The sequence below is a fragment of the Sus scrofa genome, unplaced genomic scaffold (assembly GCF_000003025.6).
Source record: "Sus scrofa isolate TJ Tabasco breed Duroc unplaced genomic scaffold, Sscrofa11.1 Contig53, whole genome shotgun sequence".
Taxonomy (NCBI): Eukaryota; Metazoa; Chordata; class Mammalia; order Artiodactyla; family Suidae; genus Sus; species Sus scrofa.
In genome coordinates this window covers 435,401-455,468 of record NW_018085237.1, presented here as the reverse complement: position 1 = coordinate 455,468, position 20,068 = coordinate 435,401, and the positions used below count along the sequence as shown (strand labels likewise).

The 20,068-nt window shown below is 34.5% G+C and overlaps 2 pseudogenes; one reads left to right on the top strand and one right to left on the bottom strand.

The window, feature by feature from the left end:
• The first annotated feature begins 1,674 nt into the window (after positions 1-1,674).
• LOC110258899 lies at positions 1,675-2,703 on the top strand (annotated as a pseudogene).
• A 7,333-nt stretch (positions 2,704-10,036) lies between these two features.
• Positions 10,037-11,013, bottom strand: LOC110258887 (annotated as a pseudogene).
• Positions 11,014-20,068: the final 9,055 nt, after the last annotated feature.

Genomic DNA, 20,068 nt, shown 5'->3' with positions numbered 1-20,068 from the left:
TTGAACATTTTCCTGCAGGTAATGTTGGACCATTATGAATAGTTTTTCTTCCAGGACATCAATGCCTTCTGACTGTATTTGGGAATTGGAGAGTGTATGCAATCATATTCTATGGAGAGCTTAGTGGAAAGTCTGATCTATCATGGAAGAACTGTTTGCATAAACACCAACTTAATTGCAAATAAGAACATTCAACTAGCAATTAGATGTTAAGAGGGAAAAGAAATATTCTCAGGAGGAAGAAGTGACTATTTCCTTCATAAACATACTTGCTCTTTAACAGCAAGTGTACTTCTTGTTTAAAAATCTTACAGATCATAAACAACTTAATACTTTAAAGTATTAAAAATACTTATCAATAAGAAGCTATATCAGCCAAATCAAAAGTGGTAAATATCTTGATATTATTTTGTATTTCATGATAATTTTATTAATTTAATGATTAAGATTCAATAAATTATATCAAACAACTAAACTCATGAATATGGGCCAGAAATGTATTCATTATTTAAATTACCAGGATTTAAGGTAGATTTCTGACTTTTAGAATTAAAAAGTTAATGTGATGAAAGCATTTAAAAATATATAATTTCTAATTTAAAAATATATACATTATTGTTAATAATGATAAAGATGTTAAGTTTATTCATTTTAAGAAATAACATTTTAAGAGAACTATACTCAAAGAAGATTTATTGCATTTAAGTTAATTAAATATTTTACTATATTCATGATAAAGTAAATGTTGCCATTATGGGTAAAAGATTTCTATGCGAATGAATAACCTCTTATTAGTGGTTGTCCTTCTGTTGGGGATTTTGTGAAGCATTTCTTTCTTTCAAATTATAATCTCCTGAAGAAGAACATTTGGTTCAACTTCCGTAGCCCATGTTCTAGTATTGTTTATGGCACCCAAACAAATCAGGTCGTACACAGTGAGGGTGCTAGACAGAGTATTGACTACTTTGGTGAACTTCTTATTTATTGATCTTACTTTTTCCTAGAAACAATTAATTTTGGCTTGAAATAAAGCACTATTTCCAAATATTATTAATAATTAAAGCAGTTAAAGGCCAAAGTTATGTTTCTTAAGCAATGCAATCTACTTTAATTCAGAAGATTAGAATAAGTATTGCTGGAGACATATGGTGTTGAAAATTTTTTAAAAATTGGCTTTTATATTCTTATAGGTTTAATCATCTCTTCTTGCTTATTGGACAATACCAATTCTAATTGTAATTTCTATTTTTAATTTAATTCAGAAGCATCTATGGAGTAACATATTGAGGCAGAGCCTTGTCCTATATTCTTTATAGATTGAATTATTGCATGTAGTGTCAAGGGTAGAAAAGACATCTAAATAGTCAGTGGAATATTGTGTTAGATGTTATAGGGTGGGTATCACGTTACGGACCAGATTGACTGGTAAAGAAAATCATGAAAGTGGTCAACTAATGGCTAAATTTCAGCTTTGACCAAAAGAAATGTCATCTGCATACTCCCTTCTCATATCATAATTTAAATTAAAATACCTAGGCATACGGATCATAATGGTATAATTAAAATGCAGATATAACATGGAACATAATTTCAGCAACTTATTTATTGCACTGATTTTTTTTCTGCAGATGAGTTTATAGCTCCTGGTTTCACATCAAATCTCCCAGAATCACAGAACACAAGTCTTACAAAGTAACTAAGAATTTATCACAACCAAAACCCATGTCTTGATCCAATTATAAAAGAAGAAAATGCAGTCAAGAAATGTAAATCTACAGAGAGAAAATAATTTGAAAATTACAGAAACAAATCTTACAATCATGATGGAATTTGTTCTCTTGGGCTTTTCTGATATTCCCCAATTTCACTGGTTTCTTTTTGGGGATTTCTTAGTCATATATTTGATTATCCTTTAGGGGAATGGCATCATTATTCTAATAACAAAAGTAGATGCCACTCTTCAGAACCCCATGTAATTTTTTCAGTAATTTTTCCTTCCTAGAAATCTGTTATGTATCGGTCACTCTTCCCAGGATGCTCATGGACCTTTGGACCCAGAAAGGAACTATTTCTTTTTTAACCTGTGCTACATAAATGTGTTTTTTCCTTATGCTGGGAGTCACAGAATGTTTCCTTCTGGCTGTGATGGCCTATGACCGCTATGTGGCCATTTGTAACCCATTACATTATCCTTTAGTCATGAACCACAAGGTCTGTGTCCAGCTGGTGGTTGCCTCCTGGATCAGTGGGTTTCCATTTGAGATAGGACAAACATGCCAGATTTTCTCTTTCCCCTTTTGTGGTTCTAACCAAATCAATCTCTTCTTCTGTGATATCCCCCCATTATTGCAGCTGGCTTGTGGAGATATCTTTGTGAATATTATTTGTCACTCTTCCTTTTCTGTTGATTCTTGGATTCTATGTCAAAATTATCTCTACAATCTTGAAGTTGCCATCAAAAACAGGACAAACCAAAGCCTTTTCCACTTGCTCTTCTCATATCATTGTCGTATTTTTATTCTATGGATCAGCCACTGTCACCTATTTAAAACCTAAATCTCATCAGTATGAAGGAATGGACAAACTGCTCTCTCTACTTTACACAATTTTGACCCCAACATTTAATCCTATGATATACAGTCTGAGAACAAAGACGTTAGAAAGGCAATGAGAAAATTTCTTCCCAAATTATCAGCACTGTGAGACATTTGAAATAACACAAATTATTCTTTCATGTATTAAATTTATATATAGACTTAATTGAAACCTACTTTTCAGTAATGTTCTCAAATTTTTAGTAAGATAAAATGTAATTTCCTTTTATTAGAGCCTTATATCCTCAGTTATGGTAGTTGTGTTTATTTACCTTTAAAAGTAAGACATTATATACAATGTTTTAGTTTTAAAGATCAGTTTCCCCCTTCATTGTAAACTAGTGAATAGAGACATGTAACTAAACCAGATGATGTGATATGCAGTATGGTCTGTGATTGAAATTATGCCATTTTTCTATTTTATTAATGCCTTTCTCTATACCACAATAGCATTATTAAAGAAACAAAACACTTTTAGATGCAACAGAGTCATTACTAAGTGATTCCCTCACAGGAAATAAAAAAGCCTGAATACATAAGGATATAAGTATAAGAAGTAATAATACAAATAATTTATGTGTAATATGATGTTTACAGCATAACTATTTTTCTAAGCAAAAAAGGGAAATGAATGTTCATATTGAGAAATATTTTATAAATATTATGTATAAATATAATAGAAAATTAGAGAGTCACTGATCATGTTAATAATAAATCATTTCTTCTTGTATCCATTTTTTTGTCATCCTTCCTAGACTGACTCTTGATTTATCTATATGATTACCTTTGGCCAAGGGAACATTAATATATAAGAATATCACTTCACCATTCCAACTTGTCCTCTCCAACAATGGAAATATTTCCATCCCGGTGGCAAAAAAGTCCAACTAGACTCCTGACAATGAAAGAGCACATAGAAAGAGACCAAAGGTCATATAGAAATGATATAAAGATGGAATAAAATTTCAACTGATTTACAAAGGGCTACTTAAAGTTTTGGGATCTATTATACAGATGTCTCTCTTGTTCTCTAAACTGTATGTTATTCTTAGACTTTAAAAATTTCCCAATCTCTTTCTATTTTGAATCTGCATTTTAGTTGTTTTGGAATGCCCATACATGATAGATTTTCTAGTTGCTTTATATATGGACATTTCCTTCACAATATGAGTCTCCTCTGAAATAAAAGTCTGTGCTGAGTAATGTAGATCACATTTGGAAAGGTCATTCAGTCATCATAAAAGGCATAAAAAACACACATTATTAAATATTGAAAATTAGGATAAAAATACATGACCAAAGTGTTTAATCTATAACTCCCAGCACAATAATTTATGTATCTTTTTAAAGTGTTCATCAAGATAGACCAAAATCAGCACCAATTAAAAAAAAAGAATATTAAAAAACAATCCAGAATATATCCTCCAGCCACAACGGAATTAAATTTCAATTTCATTATTTTGTGAGGGTCAGGGAATGGTGAAGGGGGAGAGGATGAGAACATTTCTAGGTATGATAGGTACCGTCTTGTCTGAGATGATGGTTTCACTGGTGTGTACACATACAAGTTACATCAAATCATAAGCTTCAGATATGCAATTATTATTATGCTTCAGTTACACATTGACAAAATGTTAAGAACTATTTAAAATTGAAACAGAAACTTCAGTAAAAGAAAACAAAAAAAAATCTCTTATCAGTGCTGATCTACCAGCAATGTCAAACAAATCATTTCACCTGCAGTTACATGATACCAGTGGAAATTTCATATTAGAAATAAACTAAAGAAACATAAAATATGGTAAGTATAAGTCTAAACATCAAATATCATATTTTTCTTTTAATTTATTTGAGTACACATGTGTCTTTAAGGAAAACATCTTAACTTTTTTTTTAGGGCCTACACCTGTGGCATATGGAAGTTCCCAGGCTAGGGGCTGAATTAGAGCTACAACTGCTGGCCTTTGTCACAGCTATAGCAATGCCAGATCCAAGCTGTGTCTGTGACCTACACGCCAGCTCACAGTAACAACAGATCCTTAACCCACTGAGCAAGGCCAGGGATATAACTCACATCCTCATGGATACTAGTAGGGTTTGTGTGTCACTGAGCCACAATAGGAACTCCTGTTTTTACCATTTTAATCATATGATACCAGTTCATAATAGGTATCTCAGGTTTATGGTAACTTTCTGGATAATGGTCAAGGGTTCAGTGTCTACTTAGACCCAGTGGCAGGAAGAGCTTACTGTTAAGAAGAAGAGTATTTATCCACAGAGGATGAAAGGGTCTTGCTCTAAAATCCTAAGGGCTTGAGCTATAATTTCCTTTAAGGGCTTTGCAAAAGGCTTCAAATAGCATCCCTATCTGCCATGAATACTTTGAGTACCATTGGGTCTACAGAAACATATGGACCAAGTGATAGAGAAGCTTTCACAGGAGCCTGGACCTGCTGCAAAGCATTCTCTGCTCTGGGCTCCAATCAAAACTAGAAGTTTGTTGGGTCCCTTGGTAAATGGGCCATAGGAACACACTCCAATATGTTGCCTCCAAAATTCAGACAGGACTACTAGATGTTATGCCTCTTTCTTTGTTGCAGAAGATGCCTGATGCAACTCATTATTCTTTTTTTATTAATTAAGGCGTAGTTGATTTACACTGTTTTCACAACCTCTGCTGTACACCTAAGTGACCCAGTCATACATTTATATAAATGTGTACATTCTCAGTCTTCATTTTAGAAGAGATCCCAACACGCTGCATATCATTGGCCCTCTAGAAATTTCAGAGGGAGAAGGCCCCTCAAATCTAGTTGGATTTATTTTCCATCCTGTGATAGGAAAAAACTACCAATAAACAAGAGTAGTTGCTACTTCTTGCTTACTAGCACCAATCAGCATCATGCCATCAGTATAATGGACAAATATTATGCTTTTTAGGAGGGATAGGTGATTAAGAGCTCTGCAAACTAAATTATGACACATAGAGTCAAAGAATTTATACACCCCAGAGGTGAGAGAGTGAAGGTGTATTACTGCAATTGCTTGTCTTACTAACAGAAAACAAATAGTTTCTGGTGGGCCTCAAAGACAAGTGTGGAGAAGATAATTAGGGTCCATGGTATGAGATCTTTTGCTCAAGCAATGAAACCACATCTGGTTCATCAGCTTCAAATGAAGACACCACTTGGTTAAGCTTATGATAATCACTATTGCCCTTCAACACCTCTCTTCTGTACCAGTCAAATAGGAGAGTTAAATGGGAACATATTGAGAAGATACCTGCATCTTTTAAGTCCTTGCCAGTGGCACTAATCTCAGCAATGCCTCTAGGAATGTGCTACTGCTTTTGATATACCATATATGCATGGTCAGTTCTCATGGTTTCTATTTTTATTTTCCCATCATAATACCCCTCACTCCACAGTTCAGGTAACGAATGTGGGGAGTCTGTCAACTGCTAAGTGTGTCTATTCCATTATGCATTCTGGAACTGGGAGAACAAGCACAAGATGGATTCAGGGATTCACTGGGCTCACTGTGAGACAGATCTGAGCTAAAACTCTAACAATCACTTGACCTGCATAAAGTTCTGCTCTGACTAGAAGGCCATCGTGATATTTTGGGTCTCTACTGTAATCAATGTCAGTTCAGCATCAGTTTTCAGTAGTTCAAGAAAATCATGATTATTTCCTTTCCCCAGTGCAGGAACCCTGGAAAAATCTTTAGGTCCCTTTGGGAAGGGTTAGGGTAAATATTACAAATATAAATTTTGGGGTATTTTACTAGGTGCTTCCTTAAGGGGCACCTTTCATCAAAAGGATTATGGGTCTATAAACTGGTTCAAGTCTGGGAATTAAGGACCCATGACTACCTATTTTAATGACTTCAGTTAGACTTTGGTTCATTTGATCTGAAACTTTTCTGCTTATACAGACCAAGTAAGAATTTAATAGGTTTCCTATCTATTTTACTTCTAAGAAAACCGTGATTAAATAGCCAAAGCCATAGGTCTGTGTGAATCAAACTATTCTGATTCTGCTGTCCATTACAGTAACAAACACCACATTACTTTTTTTTGGCTGCACCTGTGGCATGTGGAAGTTCCTAGGCCAGGGATTGAACTCACATCACAGCTCTAACCAGAGCCACAGTGGTGACAACACTGGATCCTTAACATGCTGAGTCACAGGGGAACACAAATGACCACCTTACTTTTGAGAGTTGGATGCTGCCAGGTGGCTTCTACCTTTCTGGGATCCAGTTCAAATCACTACATTTAGAATTCCCAGTTTAGCAGCTGTGACCTTTGTAAGATCTGGCCTATGGAAAAGACCAATCATGGATATCTTCAAGAATGCCGGGGCTCCCTTCGCAAATGTATGTCTCACCTTGCTAGTGAAAGGCATGTCTTTTGCACACTCCCAATGTGAGTGAATAGATCTTAAATGAGAAATGCACTCTAACATTCCAGTCTCCTTAAGACTTTGAGTCACGTTCCCTATATTAAACCAAGGCAGGTCAGCCATTATCAATTAGCTCACCTTTTGCTCCATGTTTAGCCAACTAACCAAGCAAACCTATTAGAGTTCTTTATAACTCTGCCATCGGCAACATGAAAGAAGAATCTTGGCTTAGAAGACCCCTAGCAATAAATTTGCTCTGATTTAACATTATATTCTTTCCACCATTGTCCCTCACCCTCAATAGCCACAAATGTTCCTCATATTACTGTCTACATAAATTAGAGAAATCAGTTCTTTGCAAGAGTAGCATACCTCTACATGAGTCACACTTCATACCTCACCTTTATGGGCTTTGTAGGACTCCTGTGTAGTTATAGGTCTAGAAGGAAAGAAGGGTGTTAGGGGTGGGTCCTGATGAGAATCAGCATTGAATGGCACAATGACTGCCTCAGAAGAGGCCTTAGCACTCCCTTTGGCCAGTACAGTTATCTGTGTTATCTTTAGAATTATCTCCAACAAAGTGATCAGAATGGTAACACTATATCTATTGGCCAGATAGACTGATCAAAATTTAGAGGATCGATATACCAACTTCATCAGGGACTTCTCACATGTTCTTGTTACAATTTTAAGGATTCCTTTTATTCTACAATCACAGTGCCCTCATTTTAATAGTAGATAGTCTGTGAGGATGGTGATTCTGCATTGCATTTTCAGAAAACTTATTTCTGCCACGACTGGAGATAAGGGCAGGCAATGAAACTTTGAAGACATTTATGTAGCTCTAATGTTGGGCAGTTGAAGCCATTAGATTATCCTTTCCATTCCCTAATTTGCCCAATGACGTTAGAAGCAACAAATCAATCTTGTTATATTAATTAGCCAGATTAAAAATGTGTGAAAATATCATACACTTAGCCACCCCAATCCTTGATCCTTCTACTTTATTACAAGTAACCAATTGTAATAATTGAATAGCTCTATTGTCAGACCACACCACAGACTATCAGTGAAGACTACTAGAATATTACTAGAAATCGTCATTGGTGTCTTTAGATAATACTAATGCTTAATCATCTTAGGCATCCAGTTCCAGAGATGCCAGAACACATTTATATAATTAATCCTTAAAATTCAGATTCCCTACAGCTATTCTCAGTAACAAAGTCTGCATTAGTCAGGGTTCTCAAGAAAAGCAGAACCAATAGAACTGAGTCAAAGCTGAGTCAGAGCCAGTAGGGAAACCCATGATGATGGGTGTTGTCATTCCTAAGTTTAAATATGATCTTGATAAATGCTAATTCCTAGTGTCTGTACCCTTGGAAGTAATATAGAGTGGGTTTAGTGGACATGTTGACTGAACAAATGAAAGTAAAAGAAACGTATCCTCTCAAACAGCATGGTCATGACACCAGGAATTTGAACACGGAATCTGTGGTCTCTGAATTAAAGGCTGGGATTCATTTTCTGCAAATGTGTAGATGTAAGGATGACGCAGGGTTATATAATCTGGAGTGAGATGCCAATGACTTCATGCAAAGTGGATTGGGAATACATGAGCTGTGATATTGCTATACATGAGATGATAATTGCTTATCAGATATAATTGTAAAGTAACTTATACTTGCACTGGAGCCTGTCCAACGTGAGATATATGGGGATGAAAGTTAACAGTTTACATTTAACGTGAAGATTACACGAGAATATTCCTCTGCATATGTTCGCATGCAAGCATGGAACCATGTGTGCCTCTGTGTGTGTGTGTGTGTGTGTGTGTGTGTGTGTGTGTGTGTGTGTGTGTGTATTTGTGTTTGTATACTTGCAAATAAATCCAATACTTGCAGGCTGAATTCTTAGGCCCCAATAACTCAGAATGTAACTGTATTTGGAGATAGAGTCTTTGAAGAGGCAATTAACTGAACAAGATGGCTTTAGGGTGGGTCTTAGACAATGTAACTACTGATTTTGTAAGAAGAGATTCAGGCACATAAATTCAGAGAACAAATGATAACTTGATGACAAAGAGTGAGGATGCCATCAAGAAATGAAGAAAAGAAGCATCAGAAGAAATTAGTGCTGCCCTTACACTGACTTCAGATGTATAGATTCCAGAACAGTGAGAAAATATAATTGTTATTTATTTTTTTATTTTATTTTTTGTCTTTTTGCCTTTTCTTGAGCCACTCCCATGGCATATGGAGGTTCCTAGGCTAGGGGTCGAATCGGAGCTGTAGCCACTGGCCTAGGCCAGAGCCACAGCAATGTGGGATCCGAGCCACGTCTGCGACCCACACCACGCAGCTCATGGCAACGCTGGATCCTTAACCCACTGAGCAAGGGCAGAGATCGAGCCTGCAACCTCATGTTTCCTAGTTGGATAAGTTAACCACTCTGCCACGAAGGGAACTCCCAAAATTCTGTTATTTAAACAAAAAAATTATGTTGTTTAAACAATCTGTCTATGGTACTTTGTTATGTCAGCCCTAGCAAACTAATATTACCAGTATTAGCATATATACATATATATGTATACATGTGCATGTATTGGCATATTTACATATGTATGTGTCTGTATGTGTGTGTGTATATAAAACTGCATAGGAATTCCCACTTTAGTGCAGTGGGTTAAGGATCCCACTCAGTGGCTCAGGTTACTGCAGGGATTTGGGTTTTATCCCTGGCCTGGCATGATGAGTTAAAGAATTAAACATTGTCACAGCTGCTATGTAGACTGCAGCTACCACTCAGGTTTGACCTCTGGCCCAGGATCCTCCTTGTGCTTGGTGTGACCAAACAACAAAAAAAGCCTCCATAGGTAGTAGGTTGGCTATGATCTTTATTTTAAAATATACAAAAAGGACAGAAAGACATTCATAAACTTCAAGAAAACAATTTAATTATAACTTTTTGATATGAAGACAATAAGCATGTTTCAATTTCTTTCAATTTTATGTTTAATGTGAAAAATATACTTTATTAGCAAATAATTTTTTTCCCAAACACTCTCTTCACTGCCTCTTTTACATCCTTGTTCCTCAAACTATAGATGATGGGATTCAGCATGGGAATCACAATAGTATAAAACACAGACACTATCATGTCATGATCCAAGGCATAGCTGGAATTTGGTCTCACGTACATGAAAAGAACAGTACCATGAAAAATTGACACTCCAGTTAGATGAGAGCCACATGTAGAGAAGACTTTTCTTCTCCCTTCAGCGGAATGCATCCTCAGAATGGCTGACAGAATGAAACTGTAAGAGACCAGGACAATCAATATAGTGGATATCTCAATAGAGCCGGAAAAGTAGAAGACAAGAAGCTGGTTTGTGTGAGTGTCAGTGCAGGAAAGAGCAAGGAGTGGAGGGATGTCACAGAAGACATGTCTAATTTCATTAGATGCACAGAAGGATAGGCTAAAAGTAGCCACTGTGTGTAAAGCACCATGCAAAATGCCACCAATGTAGCAGAAGATTATAAGTGGCACATAGACTCTGGGTGACATTCTAACTGAATATAGGAGGGGCTTGTAGATGGCTTCATAGCGATCATATGCCATTGCAGCCGAAATAAAGCATTCTGTGGTCCCAAAAGTGAGAAAGAGAAACATCTGTGCTGCACATCCAAGATAGGAAATAGTTTTATACTCTGATAGGAAATTGACCAACATGTTAGGGGTGATAACTGAGGAATAGCAAGCATCCAAGAATGATAAGGCACTAAGAAAATAGTACATAGGGTTGTGGAGCCGAGAATCGATGATGACCAATAAAACCAATCCCAAATTTCCTATCGAGTAAAAAGATAGATTGCTAGAAATAGGAAAACTTGCAGCTCAAAATCATCTGTAAAGCCTATCAATATAAACATGGTGACATCAGTCACATTTTTCATCTGAACGCTGTGTAAATCCATGTCTGATGGCAACCCTGACATTTTAGTTATTAAGTTCTAAAGGCAGTATCCAGCAAAAATAGAGTCCACTCAATTACAAACTCATGTTTGTTTCCTAGAAGGGTAGATTGAAATTCCTTGCAGTGAAGAATGGACAGTGATCATAAAGTTGAGTCCAAGTGGATGCATTATGCTGTATAAATAAATTAAAGAAATTATTTCATTTTGTTATTGGTTAAATACATCATGTTAAAAATAGTGTCAATTTATGTGCATTAGATTTAATTTCCAGTATATTAATTTACTACATTTTTCATATCACATCATATTAAAATTCACAAAGAAAAATGAATATAAGAATTTTTAATCCAAAAATATTATAATACAAAATACACATCCGAATGCTAATCCTAGATTTTCTACAACATGCATACAATTTACCATTAGTAAAATGGAGTAAATACTCTTATATCATAAGATTGTATTGAACATAATCAATGTGAAAATTATTTAGCTTTAAAATGTCCTAGATTATTGGTTTTTATTTTTCAACTTGTCATAGTGCAGGGAGCCGAGGAGATGCAAGAGGCCAAGGAAGGGAACTAGCCTGATGGCACAGCTCCGAGGGCAGGTTTAGAAATACGGAAAAGGGCTTACCTGGTGGCACAGTTCCAAGGGCAAGCTCTAAAAACAATGAGGCTCACCTGCTAACCCGACAACAATGGCAACAACAACAAAATGAAGGCTTTGCACAACAGTGCAAGAATAAAAGTCGCTTCTTGAAAAATCAGTCTTTCCTGTTATTAACTTATTATTCAGCCTTTCCTGTTATTTGGTATTCTTTGTTATTTTCCTATATTGTGACTCAATAAAGTTGGAACAACAAAAAATTGGAACAGTAATAAAATAATAAGAGCTTCACCTTGGTGGAACTCCCCCTATTCAGATCTAATGTAGGTAAAAACAAAGTATTTGTTAGTTTGTTACAAGTAAAAATAGGTCTCAGAGGTAGGTAATTGTGGAATGTGTAATAGGTTAGAATAAGTTAGACATACATTATTCTTGATGGAAAAAAACATAATAATAATCTTGCTTTTAATGAATTTTGTAGGAAGCTTTTATGTTTTAGGAAATTAAGTTCCTTTGATATAAAAAAATATTTTCTCATACTGTCCCCGGACCATAATGCTTTGAAGTTAGTACCCCAAGCTTTAATCTAAAAAATGAGTTTTTGTAAATGTCAAATTTTTGTGCTTGTGACCTTTCTAGTTATTAAAGATTAGCTTAAAGCAATAAAGGGTGGTACTTGCTAAGAGTAACCACAAAACGTTTTGTACCAAATCACCTTATTTTCATATAATGTTTTTTCCGCATGATGTTTTGTACCCATTATAGTTTTACATGATGCATTGTATCTGTCAGTTTTAATTAAAATTCTTAGGACACAGTGTATATCTACTGTACCATGTAGTCTAAAATTTAACCTTTAAAAATATGATCTAAGCACTGTGATGTAAGTTACAGTTAAGCTGTCTATATAAACTGCTACCCATGCTAATAAAATTTGAGCAGTCCAGTGCCCTGAAAGAAGGGACAAAGAGGCTGTCTCCATGTGCATCCGCCAACACTGTCTATCCCCACAGGAACACCCTGGCTGCTGGAGCTGGATTCTGGTATCATATGAGACAGGCTTTTGCAATCAAATCATTTTATGTCCTCTATTCTGGTTATGATCTCATTTCATTAGTATTTCTGGGTGTGGTGAATGGACTTTATTCCGTAGATAAATGTACCAAGTTTTGCAAACAATGCAGATTATTGTTTTATTGTTGTTTTGGTTTGATTCTTTGTTTAATAACTTTGCTTCTTGAAACACATAAAAGTACATTGTAAACTTTTGGCCTCTGCAGTTTATTTTATGGTTATAGGTTGTCAATTTTTTGTTATTGTTGTTGTTGCTTTTAAGGGCTGCACCTGTGGCATATTTGAGGTTCCCAGGCTAAGGGTCAAATTGGAGCTACAGCCATCAGCCTACACCACAGTCACAGCAACACAGGATCCAAGCCATGTCTGCAACCTACACCACAGCTCATAGCAACACTGGATGCTTAACCCACTGAGCAAGGCCAGAGATGGAACCCACAACCCCATGGTTGCTAGTAGGATTCGTTTCTGCTGCATCACAACGGAAATTCCCAAATTCCCTGGTTCTCAAATTTTAACTTAATGGCAATTCAAAGTTTTTGTCTATAAATATACTCATTATTCCTACAAATATTGTATATTTTGAGACATATTTCCATCAAAGATAATTTATGGTTATGCCTTTAATGTATCATATTGCTTATGAAGTTTCTATAATTACTATAAAATACAATTGTTCCTCAGTAGGGGTGGGGTGGTTCCAGAATCCCCTCCCCCATAACCAAATGAGAAGATGCTCAAGTTTCTTATGTAAAATGGGCTGACTATACGTAAGCTACACATATCTTCCCATATACATTAAATCATGTAGAGATTACTTATAATGCATAATGCAATGTGAATGTCATGCAAATAATTGTAAATGCAATGAAAATGCCATATAAATAGTTGCTGGTGCACTGCAAGTTAAAATTTTCGTTTTTGAAATCTGGAAATTACTATTTTCCCAATATTTTTGATCTACAAATGATTGAATCCAAGGAGGTGGAATTTTTGTGTCCAAAGGGCAGATTGTAAATATCTCTTGATAATAGATAATAAAACTATTTATAGAAGCTATTGATAAAAGAAGCACATCAGAGTATAAGCTGCAATGTGGTGTTTTATGATTGCTCTCTCTCCCTATGCCTTAAGATTGTTGCTTATTCAGTGGAGTATGAAGAAATAAAAGTGCAAAACAATCAAAATATTACAGTCACCAGTATCTATGTCTAAAGCCTCTATCATTGAAACAATTAAATATTGTATCTGTTGTATTTAGACCAAGATATCAGCATGGTGACTAAAACTTATCTTAAAGAGTGAAAAACCTACTGTGCATACGACTAAGTTCTATCAAATGATTTCCTAATGTGAAGCACCTATTTTTATGTTATTTTGAGACTTCCAAACATCAAACAGAGGATGAGCAAATCAGTTTAAAACTACTATTAGAAGGGAAAAAAAGTCACGTATTTTTATTTTCCGAGAACATCCCTCTCAGATTCATGTAAAAATTTTTCTTAATATGTACATACATTAAATAAGTTTTTAAATGTGGGATTTCCAAACTAAGGAAAAAGCCTCATTTAATCCTTGAAGAATTATACAGTGCAAATATATAATTAAGGCAAATACTGATTTCTTTGTTAATTCAGACCACTGACCTATTACTCATTTAAACATACATATACACAGAAATGTATTATAAAAACTAGTTAAATTCGAATGGTTGCATTACTAATATATCTTATAAAACAATAAATTGTTAGCATTAAAATGCATTAAATATATTGTTTGAACATTAAAAATGTGTTTATGTTGAGTTATCTTGTGGTGAAGTAGGTTAAAGATCTGGTTTTGTCACTGCATTGGCTTGGGTCACTGCTGTGGCACAAGTTTGATCCCTGGCATAGGAACTTCCACATGACTTAGGCATGGCCAATAAGTAAATAACAAAAATTTCTTTTTTTCACCCTCTCTTTCAGGAATCCATATACTACATACAAAATATTTACTGAATAGAATCTGATACAAACCAGGACTTGGGTGACAGAAAGAAACAAAGTGAGGATAAATAAAAAATACTCAAGCAAATTTTGAAAAATGCACCAATAGGTCATCTAACTAAAGGAATCCATTAAAATAAATGTGTTAGTTGACATACTTTTTGGGAAATTTTAGCTTCATTATGATTCTAACCTTTATTTAACTGATGTGTTTGAAGCAGCACAATTGTGGAAGATAAAAAATATTATATTTGAATTCTAAGACCTTATATTGAAATCTCAGATTTAACACTTAGTGTGACCTAGGAAAGTACTTTTATCTCTCAAATAAGAGGATACTAAGATTCATCAAGATTTCTATGCATGTCTTGTTCAACAACATTAACATGGTCAGACTACAGAATTCTAATTTATGAGATGCATTAAATATGTATTTTGAAGTGTTAATTATATGCAAAGGATGCTCTCATATGAAATATGACATTTTTTCAAATTTTTCTTAAGTCCAACAAAATAAAAAAGGAGCTATGAAATCAAATTTTTATCAAAGCTTTGAGCTAGGAATGGACTGCAAACCAGAATCTAAGTATCTCTTCTTTTGTTATCCTTAAGTTATATGATACACATTACATTAAAATATCATTCTTATGTGATTAAACCCAGTAAATTCCAATATTAAATGATATACAGCATCTAAAATTCATCTCTTTCATTACAGCCTGATGTTGGACATGTCAATAACACTTAAATCTCTGTGATAATTTTATCCATAGTAATTTTCTCATAACTCTGATATCTCTGATTTTGTAATGCAAGACATTGAATGAAGTTGTATTTTATTGCAAATCATGTTCAATTATAGCAATTATCTACTTCACTGTAAGGAACTGGAGGAATGGCCAATAAAAAAATATGGTTGATTTACTTCATACAAGGTGCTCTTGAAACAAGGACTTCTGTCAACTAATATTTAATAAAATTAGAACTAATTGTTTTTATATCTAGCTAATTTTACTGTGAGAGAAGGAGGCTAGAATGTTGATCTCAAATCTATAACAATGTCATTATTCTGGAAGACTAAAATGAGTTGCATTATTCTGGAAAACTAAAATGAGTTCCTACTTTGAGCAGGACTCAAAGTAGCTCTTTGAGTCCTACTCTCAAAAAAGCTGGGAACATACAGTAATAGACATGAAAACAGTATCACAAGCTTTAAGCTTGAGGAAAAGAAAGCTGTGATAACAGCAACCATAAATAGTGTAAGTGGTTACAAGAAGTTATAAATTGTATATACATTATTTCACGTAATCTATATATCTACCTGCAAACTTAATAATTCAGTATTCTTTTATAGATGACACAATTGAGGACCAGCTAGACCTATGAACTGAGCAAGCTCACATAGCAAATTGCTAGCGGCACCAGGATTATTAAAGTACAAATCTCTCTGTTGCTATACAGTGTGCTGAGCTATTTTCCATTGACTAATCATGACACCCACAATTTTGGAACTGTCATCCCCTAGAAACAATACAAAATAACATGTTTATATATTTGATACTTTTTTTTTCAAATGAAGCTTAGTAGATTAGGAAATTAATATAAAACACACAAAACAAAAACTTTGATGTAGCTTCTAGAGTTATCAGCTAAAAGGGAAATAAATTTTAAATTCACTTAAATCCCTCCATGAGAGAAAAAATAATAATCAAATGGTATATAACCAATACCTGGTTAATGATTTTCTTTCCATTCCATAATTTTCCTAAAGTTTAAATACAGCCAATTATTTCTACTCCCCTTATTCTGATTATTATCCCTAATCAAATAAATTAAAATAATTTTTAAATTTATAGCTATTGAGCTAAATATGTAAAGTCTTCCCTATTTCCCATACTGTGTTCCCTTAAATTTCCTCATTCATTCTTTAATTCTGAGTTGACTAAAATAGATATCTCCTAGGTAAATATTAAAACATAAACTCTAGTTTGAGATTCATGGGTATAGCCTCTAAAATATTTTGTAAGTGATGAAAAAAATCTTTCATCTTACCTGAGGAAATGAACTACTAACTCAAAATTATACTCTTTTGGTATAAGAGTCCAATTGCTCAATATTAAGCATTTGCAATCTTATACCAGGTTCTCTGGCTCTTCCTGAAGTCCTCAGGGATGCTTCAAGGACAAAACACACTAATTCTCTTCTGGGATAGAAAACATGATTTCCTTTTTGTGTGTGATTTAAAAAAGCCTGATTCTATGTGCAATGAACTACATGGCAAAAAATGATTACATGGCTTCACTTTGGCCTCTGGTATAAAATGATGTCTCAGGGGAAGGAGGAGATGCATAGAACTGGAAAAGAGAGCTAATGATATAGGACATAGTCCTAGCTCTGATATTTATAGCTATGCCAATAAGTTGATAATTCACTTTTCCTGAAATCCAGTTCCCTCTTTTGGAGAGTATAAGTTATTATTTTCAGAATTTTATAAGCACTTATATAATGAAATAATATGAAAGCATAACCTAGGGCAGCCTTAATTATCATTAAAGATTACTGTAGATATTTACATTTTAAAGTGCTACACTTCTAAGTGGTATGAGAGATAGATTTAAGCTTGTTGAGAGTTTAATAGTGGAGATATATAAATTCATAAATAGTATCAAAATAACTGTCAAATTTTATGTAGTAAAACATTAGAATATTACAGATCTGGCAGAGACAAAGATCAAATTTTTGAGTTGTGTTGTCTTGCAGATCCCATATATGATTCTATGGATTATTACCTGGCTTTGTACTAAAAGAAGTTATATTAATGATTATGAAACTTACACAAATGTTGATATTCTACAGCAAGAGATGCAAAGAAAGAAGAAAGAACAAAAGAAGGAGAAAAAGAAAGAGAGAGAAAGGCAATGGAAAGAAGTGAGGGAGAGAGAAAGGGAGGGAGGAAGGAACGGAAAGAAAGAAAGACAGTGAGAAAAGAAAGGGAAAGAGGGAGGAAGTAAGGAAAAGAAAGAAAGAGAGAGAAAGGAAGGAAGGAAAGAAGGCAGGGAGCAAGGAAGGAAAAAACAAAGAAAGAAAAAAAAATACTAAACTGAAAATAAACCAAATGTCTATCAACTATTGAATGCATACTGTGTATGTCCTTTGTCTTTACTCATTCTTGAGCATGTTGTTTTTATGCTAGAATATCTGACATAGCTACAGTGTTGTCCTGACAATAAGAAACAAAATTTTCCTCAAATGTCATTCTTAGCAAATTAGTCTATCATACCCAACAAACGCATGATTAGGACCCATTTTACTGAAAATAAAGAATCACTTATTTAATAACCAATATCATAATAATACCACCCTAAAAAATCATTTTGAATGTCTTTGTTCCTTTCCTTACTTACTTAGCTATTACATGTTTTGTTTTGTTTTCAAAAAGACATCGGTTAATAAATGTACTATATAGAAAGTCTTTGGAGAATAATTTCTGAATAACTCTAGCTTATATTTCCAGAAATTTTACCCATTCAACACATCGATGTTATTTTTTCAGATTTAAAACTTAATCTAATTAAAAATTAGCTATAGACACTTTATAGAAAGACACTGTATGATTTTGTGTATGGTAACAATTTTTTTAATGTTTACTCCCCCCAAAATTCTAAACTAGGAGAGATTGATCTACCCTAAGAATTGAAGTAGACATCTGAAAAAGGTCAGGTTTTTTCTTCATCATTTTTCGAATTTCTCTGTTCTACTCTTCTACCGATTAGCCTAAATCTCTGTGGAAATGTTTCAACATATGGCAGAAACATGTTAGTGACATCTCCAGAGTTTTACACCTTATGCTTTATTAAAGAAAAACACATGAATGTATCCTTTCTTTTTCAAGGAAATAATATGATGTGGATTTAACTATTTTTAACTATTTTGCCCCAATATAGAATTATCTATTTACCAAGATTTCTTGACTTAACTATGAATTCTTTAGTTGAAGAAATATTAAGAGAAATTAAAATCAATGTACTAGGAAAATTTGTTGCATTATTTTTTCTAACACTTCCTGTTTGAGAAAGATGGCACATGAAAAGCAAGTCATTTTAGGGTCTAAACAAACAAAGAGCAATAAGCATTGTTAAGAAAACCAAGTCTTTTCTTTCCTATATATGTTTTCCTTGAAAACACTATTGACTCATTTAGATTCACTTTCTTTTTTTTAATTTTTTTTTTAGTTTCCCACTGTACAGCAAGGGGATCAAGTTATCCTTACATGTATACATTACAATTACATTTTTTCCCCACCCTTTGTTCTGTTGCAACATGAGTATCTAGACAAAGTTCTCAATGCTATTCAGCAGGATCTCCTTGTAAATCTATTCTAAATTGTGTCTGATAAGCCCAAGCTCCTGATCCCTCCCACTCCCTCCCCCTCCCATCAGGCAGCCACAAGTCTTTTCGCCAAGTCCAGGATTTTCTTTTCTGAAGAGATGTTCATTTGTGCTGGATATTAGATTCCAGTTATAAGTGATATCATATGGTATTTGCCTTTGTCTTTCCGGCTCATTTCACTCAGGATGAGATTCTCTAGTTCCATCCATGTTGCTGCAAATGGCATTATGTCATTCTTTTTTATGGCTAAGTAGTATTCCATTGTGTATATATACCACATCTTCCGAATCCAATCATCTGTCGATGGACATTTGGGTTGTTTCCATGTCCTGGCTATTGTGAATAGTGCTGCAATGAAAATGCGGGTGCATGTGTCTCTTTTAAGTAGAGTTTTGTCCGTATGACCCTGCAATCCCACTCTGCGGCATCTATCCGGACAAAACTCTACTTAAAAATAGATTCATTTTCAATTGAACTGGACTGGTAAATAATGAATGAGTCTCCTTTAACAAAAATCTATCTCTTTATTAAAAATCATTGTAAAAACTATTTATTTTTGACATAGCCTTTTTTTGCTGTTGTTTTTAGGGTTGCACTGGTGGCATATGGAGGTTCTCAGGCTAGGGGACAAATCTGAGCTGTAGCTGCTGGCCTACTCCACAGCCACAGCAACACCTGATCTGAGCCACATCTGTGACCTACACCACAGCTCGTGGCAATGTTCATGGCAACGCTGGATCCTTAACCCACTGAGCATCCTAGGAATCAAACCTATGTCCTCATGAATACTAGACATACTCCTTTCCACTGAGCCATGATGAGAGCTCCAACATAGCCTTAACGTGTCCAGCTAGTTCTTCTGTTGTTTAGGTACATATCATGCCATCATTAAAATCATCTAAAAAGACAAACATGCAAGCAAATCAAAGCACTAATTTCAGAGGTGAGAATGTTAAATGAGAGTGACTATTGGTCACATGGCTCTATTTGGTGCTGATCTAGATGATTAATAGAAGAAAATATACAAAGAA